Source organism: Bison bison, unplaced genomic scaffold (assembly GCF_000754665.1).
Source record: "Bison bison bison isolate TAMUID 2011002044 unplaced genomic scaffold, Bison_UMD1.0 scf7180017862121, whole genome shotgun sequence".
Lineage (NCBI taxonomy): Eukaryota > Metazoa > Chordata > Mammalia > Artiodactyla > Bovidae > Bison > Bison bison.
In genome coordinates this window covers 302,514-315,095 of record NW_011492693.1, presented here as the reverse complement: position 1 = coordinate 315,095, position 12,582 = coordinate 302,514, and the positions used below count along the sequence as shown (strand labels likewise).

General features: G+C 44.8%; 1 pseudogene; it reads right to left on the bottom strand.

The window, feature by feature from the left end:
* Positions 1–1,692: 1,692 nt before the first annotated feature.
* On the bottom strand, positions 1,693–12,301 carry LOC104983234 (annotated as a pseudogene).
* Positions 12,302–12,582: the final 281 nt, after the last annotated feature.

Here is a 12,582-nt window from a genome sequence, read left to right as displayed (position 1 = left end):
AATTGTTGGGTGGCATCATCAACGTGATGAACATGAGTTTTTGAGCAAGCTCTGGGAGTTGGTGATGGACAGGGAAACCTGGCATGCTGAACCCCATGATATAGCAAAGAGTTGGACATTAATGAGAGACTGAACTGAACTGATGTACAGAGGACGATCAGGGAACAGGCAGAAGTCTTTAAGGAAGGAGGAAGGAAAAATTCCTGGATAGTTGACGATTTTGTGTCAACAGGACATTTCAAGCTGGAGAAGCTGTAGGGAAGCAATTCTATGCCAGGGGGAGAGAATGGTAAGAGAAAGGCAGGGCGGCAGTGCTGGGATTTCTCAGAGGACTAGATCCCTTTTCTATTAAACTTTACCAATGCTCAATACTGTTAGGCGATTGGAAACATGAGTTTTGTTTTGGAAGTGGTAGAGAAATATTCAATGGAAGGACTGATGAGGAAGATGAAGCTCCAATATTTAGGCCAATGATGTGAAGACTCAGATCATTCGAAGAGACCCTAACGCTGGGAAAGACTGTGGACAGAAGAATAGGGAACAATAGGATGAGATTGTGAGATGGCATCGCATACTCAAAGGACATGAGTTTGAGGAAAGTACACAAGTAGTGAAAGACAGGGAAGTCTGTTCTGTTGCCAAACATGTAATCACAAAGAGTCAGACTTGACTTAGCAACTGAACAATACCAATGAGGACACAGGGTCCAGTGAAGGCTCTTGTCCTTGTTGGAGTGGAGAAAAATTGAGTTGGAAGGGGAGCCTTCCCATTCTCTGGTGCAGGTCCTTGAACCCAAGGCAAGGAGCACAATATTTTGAATGTGTTACCAAACACTGTTTTCTGAAAAAACAAAAAACTGTTTTCTACAGGAGAGAGAGCCTTAACTGAGTTTGTTCTCTAGATTTTACTGAGGGATGTCGAAGGGATCAGGAGTGGGCTGAGTCTGCAAAAACCAGGTGACCAGCTGCTAGAGGGCAAGGTTTGTGATAAACATTCTGCAGTAGGTGGTAAATGAATCCAGAAAAACTGTCCCTTCTGGAGTGTACATGCCAATATATCACATTGTTTCAGCAGATCACTTTAATGTTGTTTTGGGGCAAGCAAGAAATGGATCAGTGGTTTGCTTTTGCCAATTCCTGTGGGTAGTTAGATGACTAAATGTCTGGTTACTTCATTGCATGGTTGGAATCATACTTGGGAAAGAAAACTATATCAAGTCCACACATATTTGGTCATTAAACAGCAAGCATAGGAAGGTTTCTAAGGCAGCTGTAGGTAATTAAAACATGAGGGTCCAAATGGGGACAGTGTCATTTAACAGGCTGAGACTGGACTGTACAGGTTGCCATAGTTGTTGCTATGACAAGTAGCAATAACAGCTACTTTTTGCTATGCTGGAGATGTGGGAAACTGAAAAGAGACAAAAAGCCTTACAATTCTCCTTGCAGGGTGGTTTCAGGCTAGAAGTAGTTGACAAGGAAAGGCTGACTGGTAAGGCTGAAGAAGGGAGGAATATGAGCCAGTAATCATTAGCTCTTGTTGGGGCCCTGATAACAGAAGCATCAGCTCAGTCAGAGTTTTGGTCAGGGTTCAGAGATAGATGCCATTTGGCTTGAATCAATATTTAGCCTTGGTGATGGCAGCCATAACCTCTAAACAGAAGATTTCCTTCTCCCCAGGTGGCAGAATAATTCATATTTGTTCCAGACTCAGGAACACAGAAAGGCGTCTCAGGGCCAGCTGCTCTTTGCAGGCACATATGCAATCTAAAAGGTTGAAGTATCATCATGGTGCCCGTTTTTCAGGTGAGAAAACTGAGGTTAAGGGACTTGATGAAGGTCAAACAGCTAAGCACGTGAAAAGCCATGCACAAATCCAGGGTAACAGTCCTCAAATTGTGTGTTTTTGCTCCACATCCACTGGGAGTGGTGGGTGGTGATCTGGCACCAATGCTTAGGCAGAAGAAAGCAGTATTCAGGCTTAAATTGAAGTAAGTAAGGAAAACCAGTAGAACATTCAGCTATGACATAAATCAAATCCCTTAGGATTTTATAGTGGAGATGAAAAATAGATTCAAGGGATCAGGTTTGGTAGCCTGAAGAACTATGGATGGAGGTTTGTATCATTGTACAGAAGGTGGTCATCAAAACCATCCCCAAGAAAAACAAATGTGAGCAGGAAAAGGGGTTGCCTGAGGAGGCCATAAAAACAGCTGAGAAAATAAGAGAAGTGAAAGGCAAAGGAGAAAGGGAAAGATGTCCTCAATGGAATGCAGACTTCCAGAGAATAGCAAGGGGATATAAGAAAGTCCTTGTAAGTGAAAAGTGCAAGAATTAGAGGAAAATAATAGAATTGTAAAGAGTGTAGATCACTTCAGGAAAATTGGAGCTACTAGAGGAACATTTCATGCAAGGATGGGCACACTAAAGGACATAAAAGTCAAAGACCTAACAGAAGCAGATGAGATTAAGAAGAGGTAGCAGGAATGCACGGAAGAATTGAACAAAAATGGTCATAAAGACCGGGAAAGAGATGATGCTTGGGTCACTCATGTAAAGCCAGATATACTGGATTATGAATTCAAATGGGCCTTAGGAAGCATCACTACAAACAATGATAGGAGAGGTGATGGAATTCCAGCTGAGCTATTTAAAAATCCTAAAGAATGAGATTGTAAAATTGCTGCATTCAGTATGTCAGCAAATTTGGAAAACAGCAGTGGCCACAGTGCTGGAAAAGGTCAGTTTTCATTCCAATTCAAAAGAAAGGCAATTCCAAAGAATGTTCAAACTATTATGTAATTACGCTCATCTCACTTGCTAACAAGGTAATGCTCAATATCCTTCTACCTAAGCTTCAACACTACATGAACTGAAAACTTCTGGATATACAAACTGGTTTGAGGAACCAGAGATCAAATTGCCAACATCTATTGGATCATAGAGAAAGCAAGGGAATCCCTGAAAACATTTCCATCTGCTTCACTGACTATGCCAAAGCCTTTCACTGTGTGGACCACAACAAACTGTGGAAAATTCTTAAGGAAATGGGAGTACCAGATCACCTTACCTGTCTCCTGAAAAGTCTGTATGTAGGCCAAAAAGCGAGAGTTAGAATCAGACACAGAACAACTGAAAGGTTTAAAATTGGGAAAGAAGCATGACAAGGTGTACATTCTCACTCTGGTTATTTAACTTCTATATAGGATACATCATTTGATATGCTGGACTGCATAATTACCAAGCTGGAATACAGATTGCTGAGAGAATTATCAACAAACCACAGATATGAAGATGACACTGCCCTAATGGCAGAAAGAAAAGAAGAACTAAAGGGCCTCTTGAGGAGAAGATATGCAAAGACTGGCTTAAAACTCAACATTCAAAAAACTATTCACAAAAATATACTCAACATTCATGGCATCTGGTCCCACCACATCATGTCATATAGATGAGGAAAAAGTGGAAATAGGGGCAGATTTTATTTTCTTGGGCTCCAAAACCACCATGGACCTTGACTACAGCCACAAAATTAAAAGACTCTTGCTCCTTGGAAGGAATAAAGGCTATGAAAAACCTGGACAGTGTATTAAAAACCAGAGACTCACTATGCTACAGAGGTCTGTAGTGTCAAAGCTAGGATTTTTCCAGTAATCATGTACAGATGTGTGATCTGGACCATAAGAAAGGGTGAATGCCAAAGAACTGAGCTTTTGAACTGTGGTTCTTGAGAAGATTCTTGAGAGTCCCTTATAAAACAAGGAAATCAAACCAGTCAGTCTGAAAGGAAATCAACCTCTGACCCCTGCTGACTCAGCTGAGGCATGTACTGAGGGCCTCCAGGTGGAAAGAAGGGATGCTTCCACTGCAAAAGTGCCTAACCATGGCAGCGCCAATTAAATAGTTTGTAGCTCCACCCCTGGAGAAAGCTCAGAAAGGCTGAAGGCTCTGTGTACCCTGGGTCCCCTGATACATGCGCTGCATTCTCCCCAGCAGCATTGAATGTCAAAGAAGGGGCATTCTGGCCCCTGGAGGTGTGGGATGGCTCAGGGATCCACTAGTGCCACCACTTACCCAGTAGGACTGGAAAGGACAGAGCAGGCATTTGTGGCATAGAGCTGGTGACTGGGGTGTGGGAACAAGAGGGAACAAGCTCTGCTGAAGTACCTCTGCCAAAATCCCCTGGAGGAAAAGCCCAGTGATAAGATCATCTGAGATGGGACGAAGAGAATCTATTTCATTACCCCTTATAATTAATTCCTCTGAATTAGGAGGTGGTAGAGTTGGTGGGTCATCACAAACTCTTCCATGGCCTAGACCATCTGCCAGTCTCACCCTCTTTGGCCTCTCCAGGTTTGGCTGGGTAACTTACTCTGGTTCCCCATCCTCACTGGTCCATCCGTAACCCTCATCACCCCTAGTAAGTCCCGAGTGCCCCAGTGCAGACCACCTTGAGATGCCATTTGCATGGAATCCAGTTCAGTTTTGCCTAGAACCAAACAACCCTCCATATGGCTCTATGAGTTGTGGTTTTAGAATTCCTGAAATTCACATCAGCTTGCTGTGAACTCCCACAGGGAGCTGACATGAAACCTCCACCCTGTGCTGGGGCTGAGCAGTCACTGAGCACCCTTTAATAACATTAGCATCCAACCTCCCCACAGAGGGGTCGGGTATTCCAACTCACAAAGGAGGCACCAAGCCGGAGCAAGGGGAAAATGCAGCCGAGAACTAGGCTGACCATGTAATTCATCATCCAAACCAGGAAAACTTTGAGAAAGGAAGGGAAACTGTTAACTTATGCTGGAACATCATACTGAAACTGTCCCCAGCCATTCTCCTTGTAAGATGGCCTATTTCAGGGACTGCTAGAACTGAATTTCATGTTCATGCACCTAAGGGTTCAGATTGAATTGAAGCTCTTTGAGGACTGAGGACCTTAGTGTTCCCCTCCCCTTCTGACTTCCACCATGCCAGCACGGTGTGGCGTCTCCACATTTATTTCAGGAAGATCTGTGTCCCACACAGCCCTTTACTCCCAAGTGATTGGTTTTGTGGGAGGCACTGGCCCAGCCACAGGGCTCAGCAGTATCTACAATGGTATGACATGGCCTGCAGAGGGCACCCTCCTCCCAGCAGCAGCCCAAGGGTTCCTGCAAGCTCCAGTTTGAGAACCAACCCTCAGTATTGTCCCCTCACCTTGAGGATGTAGGCCCGAGCCATCACCGGGTAGTTGATGCTGTTGATGGTGAAGATAATAGAGGGCAGGGTATTGACCACAGAACATGAAATGTAGTGCTGTTAGAGAGAGGGGGTGAGAGGTTGGCCCTGGAGATCCTTGTTGTGTGTGGAGACTGGGGGTGACCCTGGGGTATGACTCTTCACCTTGGAACCCGTGGCGCGGTGCCGAAGAGCTTCTGCATGTTATTGACCAGTCTTCTTGGGCCTTGGATCAGTGATGTCCAAGTGTCAACAATGGCCTCACAGCTGCTAGAATAAGCAATAACCTTTCTTCCCATGGAAATGCTGAGAGACAATGGAAGAAAGCGGACATCAAGGTCACTCTGAGTCTTCTGAGAGTTGTCCCCTTCCTGACTGTTTCCTAAACAGCCCTTCATTTCTTGCCCTCTTTTCCTTTTCTCTCGACACAGCACCTTTCTTGACATCCTCGAATGCAGTACTTGAATACACCAGGATTTTTTGCACCTTCACACAACCTGGTCTTCCTTCCTAGAAGACTCCACTCCACTTTGAGTAGCAAATTTATTCTTGTCTTCCAGATTCCACCTTAATTGTACTGTTTTCGGGAAGTCTTTCCCCTGATGTTTATCAGTCTCCTGTCTTGGTCACTCTCTGTAGACCCTTCCTCATGTCTGCTGCTGCTGCTAACTCACTTCAGTTGTGTCCGACTCTATGTGACCTCATAGAGGGAAGCCCACCAGGCTCCATCATCCCTGGGATTTTCCAGGCAAGAGTACTGCAGTGGGTTGCCACTGTCTTCTCCTCTTCATGTCTAGGATGTACCAACATTACAATTCACTATGTGGGTGAGTCACTTCATGTACATCTGCCTTCTTAGATGTGAGGGCGAGTTTTATTCTCCTTTCCTCCCTAAAGTGCCTGGCACACAGTGAATGCCCAATGCTTGTCTGTTCAATGAGTGAATGAAGACTGATAAAACAATGAGAAACATCCAGAAAGTTGTAGCTGGTGGGGAACAAATAACAGGTTGCATGCAGAGTGAAGATGGAGTTTTGCAGGGCAGCAGATTCTCATAGTAGGGGGAGAGAGGAGCTCCTCTGGGAGAGGGTGTCTGCCAGCACTGCTCCTACAACCAGCTCAGACCCTGAGACCCTGGCCAGGAAATACATGACTAGCCCACAGAAACTCCAAAGAATAGGTCAGCTTTTGTCTGAGGGTATCACACAGAATCCTATCAATTATGCCTCTTGTCCTCAGGTCACTCCTGGATCCCCCCTTCCTGATTCTCTGTTATATCCCCTGTCCCATTATGTGCCCAAGAACGTGGGGTGCCTTTTTAATTAGTTGGTTTCACATCTTAAGACTACAGCCAACCTCTCTCCACTGGTGCTGGGTAGCTGATCCTTAAGAAGACCAGATTTTCCCATTTTCTGAGGGCTGTCCCTGTTTTTAAAATGACATTTAACTATACTGTGAACTTCCTATGTCCTAGGTAGCCCTGGACTGTTGGTCATCTTATCATAACTCTGTTCAGGCTGGTGAAATTCTCCCTGATTCTCTGTTCACCACACTGTAAAGTCCCCTAATCATGCTCCCCACCTCAAAGGGCAGTGGGTGCAGCCCTCTCCCAGCTGCACAGACCTCTCTAGACCCTTTTAGGACCCTGGTCAGAGCCTTGCTCAGAAGGCCTGGGGATTATGAACCCAGGGGTTGCTTGTGCTTGTGTGCTTGTTTGTATGTGTGTTTTTATGTGTCTCTGTGTGTGTGTCTATGACTAGCTATGCATGTTTTTATGTGTCTCTTTTTATGTTTATATGTGTCTGCTTGTGTGTTTCCATGTGTCTGTGTGTTGGTCTGTGTCATTGTGGGTGGTGTATATGTCTGTGGGACTATGTGTCTGAGAATTCATTTGTGTGTGTCTACCTGTGTCCATGTACAATAGAGGGAGCATCACTGGGCTGACCCTCAGTGGGAGAGGCTTATCGGTCCATGTGTACACTCCAGTCGCTTGCTTCGTACCCAGTTGAGCTCTCCCTTGCAGTAGCAGTGGTCCACCCCACCAAACATCACCACACTGCCCTCCCACTTGTATCTGCAAATGGAAGAGAGGGGGGGATCCTTAAAGGACAGTAACAACAGCACTTTCTGAGAGCTGTGTTTGTCCACCCATCAAGGCCCTAATAAGGTCCCCATGTACAGATGCAGAAGTAGAGGCTAGGAGTGATTGAGATCCAGACTGGGGTCTGTTACTGGCTAATGAGTGGTACAGAGGAGGTTAGAAGCTGAATCACTTGGCTGGGCTCTACCCACTATGTCTTCTGAAGGCGCCCTGGACCACCTGTGACCTGAGTGCTCAGACAATCTCAGAGGAAAGGGTGCTGAAGCATTTTGCTTTCCCCTTGACCATCTTGACATTTTTCAGGAAAATCAAGGCCTGGAATTTCTAAGGGTGTGGGTTCAGGTCACCAAGAGTTGGCTCCACTGGTCTGTGACCTCTACTGTGCAAAGGGCCCCACACACAGAAGGGACCCCACCTCTGCTCTCCCTGTCTTGAAATGCCTAATATTTCTTGAACAAGGGGTCCCACATTTTTGTGTCCCACACTTTTGTTTCTCACTGGCTCCCACAAATTGGTAGCTGGTCCTGGGCTCCCAGTGAAATGCTAATGAGGAAGGAAAGATATCCACCATCCTTCTCCTTCCTTCCTTATCAAATTCATAAGCAAATCCTAATGCCTTTTCCTTCAACTTGTTTCCTGTTGCCTTCCATTAGCCTTCCTCCTCACTCACACTCCTAGACCAAGTTACTGGTCTTGAGCCCAGGAGTAGGGTTGTGTTCCAATAAAATTTTATTTATAAAAGCCAGGGGTGAAGCCAGGTAGGGCCCTGGGCCCATAGTTATCCTGGGTTATATTATCTCTCAGGATACTTCTTTATTAAGTGTTCTATAATTTTCGTGCAACTGAAAGCATCTTACAGCTAAGTTGGAGAAAGAGATTGTCCATCTCAGACTTACTTGCTCAAGTAGAAGGCAAAAACAGACTCAGAAATTGCACCTTGATTCTTCAGCTTGTCAAAGATGGGGATTGCTCCAGAGAAGGATATTTTGGTGTAGTTCGAGCCCAAGATGCCATCAAAAGTTATGCCCTCAAACCCGGATTCCGCCAGGCTTAGACCGAACAGCTGGTCAGTACCTACAAGGTGCCCAATCTGTGGGAGAGAAGAGTGTTCCCACTTACAGATACATGAAGTGGGGCTAGGACTGGGCTGGGGTGCATTGCCATTAGATCCTTAGAGAAAAATTGATGCTGGGCTCTGTTTCGGTGGCCCACAGCCGGTTAGATCAAGCTGGGAGGGGAATTTGGGTTCAATTTGAGAGAGGCTGTGAATTTTAAAACATCTGCCCCTCTGAAAAACACCACATGAGTGAGTCAAACTGGCCTCATGGCTTCTTTACAGGTGGAACAACCAAGAGTTAGGCCAGGTCCCATTGATGCCACCTTATGGACAAACAGTCAAGAGCAAGAGAGCCTTCTCTTTGGTGTCACTGTGACCTAATGACAGGAATGGACTGCATTCTCTGTAATGTACTGTGGATTCTGCATCTGTCCAGGAAGACAGAGCCAAAAACACAATCTTGCTTGCAGGGTTCTATGAAATTACTGCCTGGGGAATTCACTTTTGGGGATATGTGTGTATTTCTGTGAGTGTGTATGAGACAGAAAGAGAGAGAGGGGAACTACTCAAGTCTTATGGGGGAGGCAGGCCATACGTTTAGGAGACTCTCTAGGGTCCTCTAGAGTGAGAACTCATTTATCAGGCCCCTTGACTTCTCAGGCCTCCAGTTTCCCACTCTGGATACCTGAATCACTTGACTGCCCCTATTGTCCCCAGATCATTTTTATCCTGTCCCCAAACACCCTACAGCAACTTCAGTCCTGAAAACCCAGTCTAACTCCACGTTTTACAACATGTGTGCCTTCAGCAAGACCTTGCTGTCTGAAACTCAGTTTCCTTATATATCTCATGAGCTAATCAGAGTAATTGCTGTGTGGGGTTGTTGCAGGATTAAACCAGTTATCACCTGAAAGTGCCTGGAACAGTCTGTGAATGTAAAAGTGGGTGATTTTGTCCCTTCTTCTCTCTCTCAGGAAAAGAACCTTGAACTGCACATGGGCAGAGGATCTGCAAGTCCACACCTCAATCCACTCTCTGGGTTAGCTACTTTGCTTGCTCATCTGTCACCATGGGCACTGCCTCCTCAGAGACATGATCCTGTGGATAAGATGGCCAATATCTATGGGAGTTAGGCTAGGAATGGTCCTAACAGATGGTCCTGCATCTATTTTGCAAGCAGTGGTCACTCCATAGCTAGTCCTGACTCAGAAATTTTTACACTGTTACCTGAACTGTGTCATGAACAACATCTCCTTTCATCCTCCCAGATCCATAGGTGATGCTGAATGTTTTATTGGTAGGCTGGAAGGTGCAAGACAGAAGATGTCTGAATATAACGTGTGTAGCTGCAGACACAAGAGATCAGTGTCATCAGGTGCCAAGGGTGGAAATGGGGCAGCAGGGCAAGTGAAGGATGGTCCGGGTATGGGGTGTCTGTACTCACAACAGGCTGGACTTGTGCAAAAGACAGAGGGCACCCACAAGTCAGATGAGCCTGTGTCAATGAAAACCTGGAATTCCTGCGGGGATGTTCCAATGGTGATGTTACCCTCATAGAGCATCTACAGGGAGAAGGAGAGAGTGGGTTAGTGCAGAACTGGCTGCCCTCTATTCCCACACTGATGCCTCCCTCTGGGTGTAACATATCTCTTGAGATCACTTTCTATCCACCATGCAGCTCATAGACTTTGGTCATAGAGGTATCTGCACTTGATATTTATGCAGGATATTGACTCTATGACCAGGTGTTGAAGCGGTACCTCCTGCCTGGGAAACCCAGAGGCATAACCACTAGGCCTCCAGGACCACTGGACACCCAGGGAAGTCCTGGTGCCTTCATTTGAGAAGCTCTGTAGTCTCTTCAAATCCAGCCTTAGCACCCTCTTCTACAGGAGGTCCTTCTTGATCAACCCCAGCCACTCCCTCTAAATCAGACCATATCCAATCAACACCACACAGGTGACCCTTTCATTTGACATGCATTTACTCCTTGCCTATCTCTCAGGCTGGCATGGGCATTCTTGAAGACAAAATAAGCCCCTTTTCTAGTCTAAAAACGGTAACCACAGTGTTAGATTCTTATGACCTTACATGGAATACAGGTTCAGTAACTGTTTACTGCTATGGTTCTTGCATCTGTGGAAACTGAATTCCTCTACCTGGGGATTCACAATTACTTTGCAGTTGGTTCTATCTTTTGATCAGTGATGGTTCACTCTTCATCTGTAAGTGAGTGGCTCACTTAGTTCAGAAGGAACAATCACCCTCAAACTAATGCTACAACTTTGACACAGAAATGGATGTTTACCTGCCATCTGGTCATTGCTGGGCCCAGTTACAAAGACCACGAGTTGAGGATGAGAATGCCTTTTCCTCTAATTGGGGTCCCTGTTTTCCAGGGTTTCTGCTTCCTGCAGGAACCCCAACTCCAACATCTCACCAGGTACCTCCAGATAAGCCCCAGTGATAGGCTGGAGCACCAGGGGGCACTGTGGAGCACCCTCCCCAATACACTCATATCCATGATGTTCCTCAGAGGGTGACTAGTTAGATTTGAGCCACAAGAAGAAAACTGGGACAGTATAAGCATGTTTCTTCAGGAAATTGTTCAGTATGTTTTTTTTTTTTTTTTTTCAGTGAGGGTTTTTCTCATGGTCTTCACTCTCCTTAGAGGTATTCTTTCACTGAGCATTTGACAAAACAAAGAAGATGCTACAACACGCTGTCGGTGTTAGGGTATAACTGTCATTGTAATGGCCCTGTGTATTTTCTTTACTTTTTATGAGGCAGTTTATTATCAGAATTTTATGCACATACCATGGCAAAGACTTAGATGTGAATACACGTTCTGTTCTGCAATCTTGGGTAAGCCATATGACCATGTGGTGTCTCAGTCTCCCCTTCAGTAAAATGGTGGAATGTAACAATACAAACCCTCCAAACAGAGTATCTTGGGGATAAGTGAAGTGATGGAATAAGGTACCCAATAAATAGGAAGTCTCAACCATGACAGCCATTAGCATTGCTGTTGTCATCCCACTCTATCCTTCTCATAGAACCTCAAGGAAGGAGGTAGAAGGGGGACTCCTATCCTCTTTTACAAGGGATCAATTTGAAATGCAAGAGGTTTCTGAGTTGGCTGTGGTCACACTTTTTGTGAGATATAAAACAGTGTACATAAATCAGTGTATCTTTCTCCAAGGTGAAAGAGAAGAGAGAGTTGAAAGAAGAATCCAAGATATAGGGAACAAGTAAGGAAAATTTGGATGCTTGAGAAAGAAGGAAGAGTCAAATGAAAAATTAAAAGAAAACAACACAGAGAGAAATACACTCCCAGTGACTTCCAAAGAGGTGGAGAAATAAATGATAGTGATACAGAGATGCAGACATAGACATATACAGTCTGAAGTAGAGAGGGAAAAAAGAGGACATGTTGAATAAAGTGTAGAAAAGTACTATTCCACAGGACCACATCGACATATGCATAGACTGTGCACTGAACAGTTGTAAGGAGCTGTATTTTCAATAGGTCATGACATGACTGGACCCCAAGAGTTGTGCAACCATGCAAATCTACATGAAAATATTGGGATCCACAGTTCCTATAGCAAGTGACTTATCGATAAGTAAGAGTTGAACTTTAACACTGTTAGGGAAATATTCCATTCTCTTCTAAACCTGATGGGTTCAGGAGGGGGAACACATGTATACCTGTGGTGGATTCATTTCGATATTTGGCAAAACCAATACGATATTGTAAAATTTAAAAATAAAATAAAATTAAAATAAAACCCAGATGGGTGGAAGAATAATTAGAGGAAAAAAAAATCCGAGAAAGGAATATGATGAGGCTTACAGTCCCCATACCTACTTCATTATGCACTCTGAGAAGGCCACCAGCCCGAGGAGCACAAGTCACTTCATGCTTCTTTCCTGGCTCCAAATACTAAGGGAAGTGTGGGTTCTAGTGGTGACCAGGAACTCCTAGTTATATATGCTCTGTTCTACCCTAGCTTTCCCCTTTAGTCCCCTAATAGATCTAAAAAAACACACAAAGCTCTGGATAAAATCTTCACCTTCATCAGTGTCCTTGGCAAGTGAACTTTGTAGCTTCTCAGAATACTGAGAATTGAACTGTAATCTCTTCCTTGAACCTTGGCTGGAAAATCAAACTGATCTGCATGGACATCTAAGAAGATGGAGAA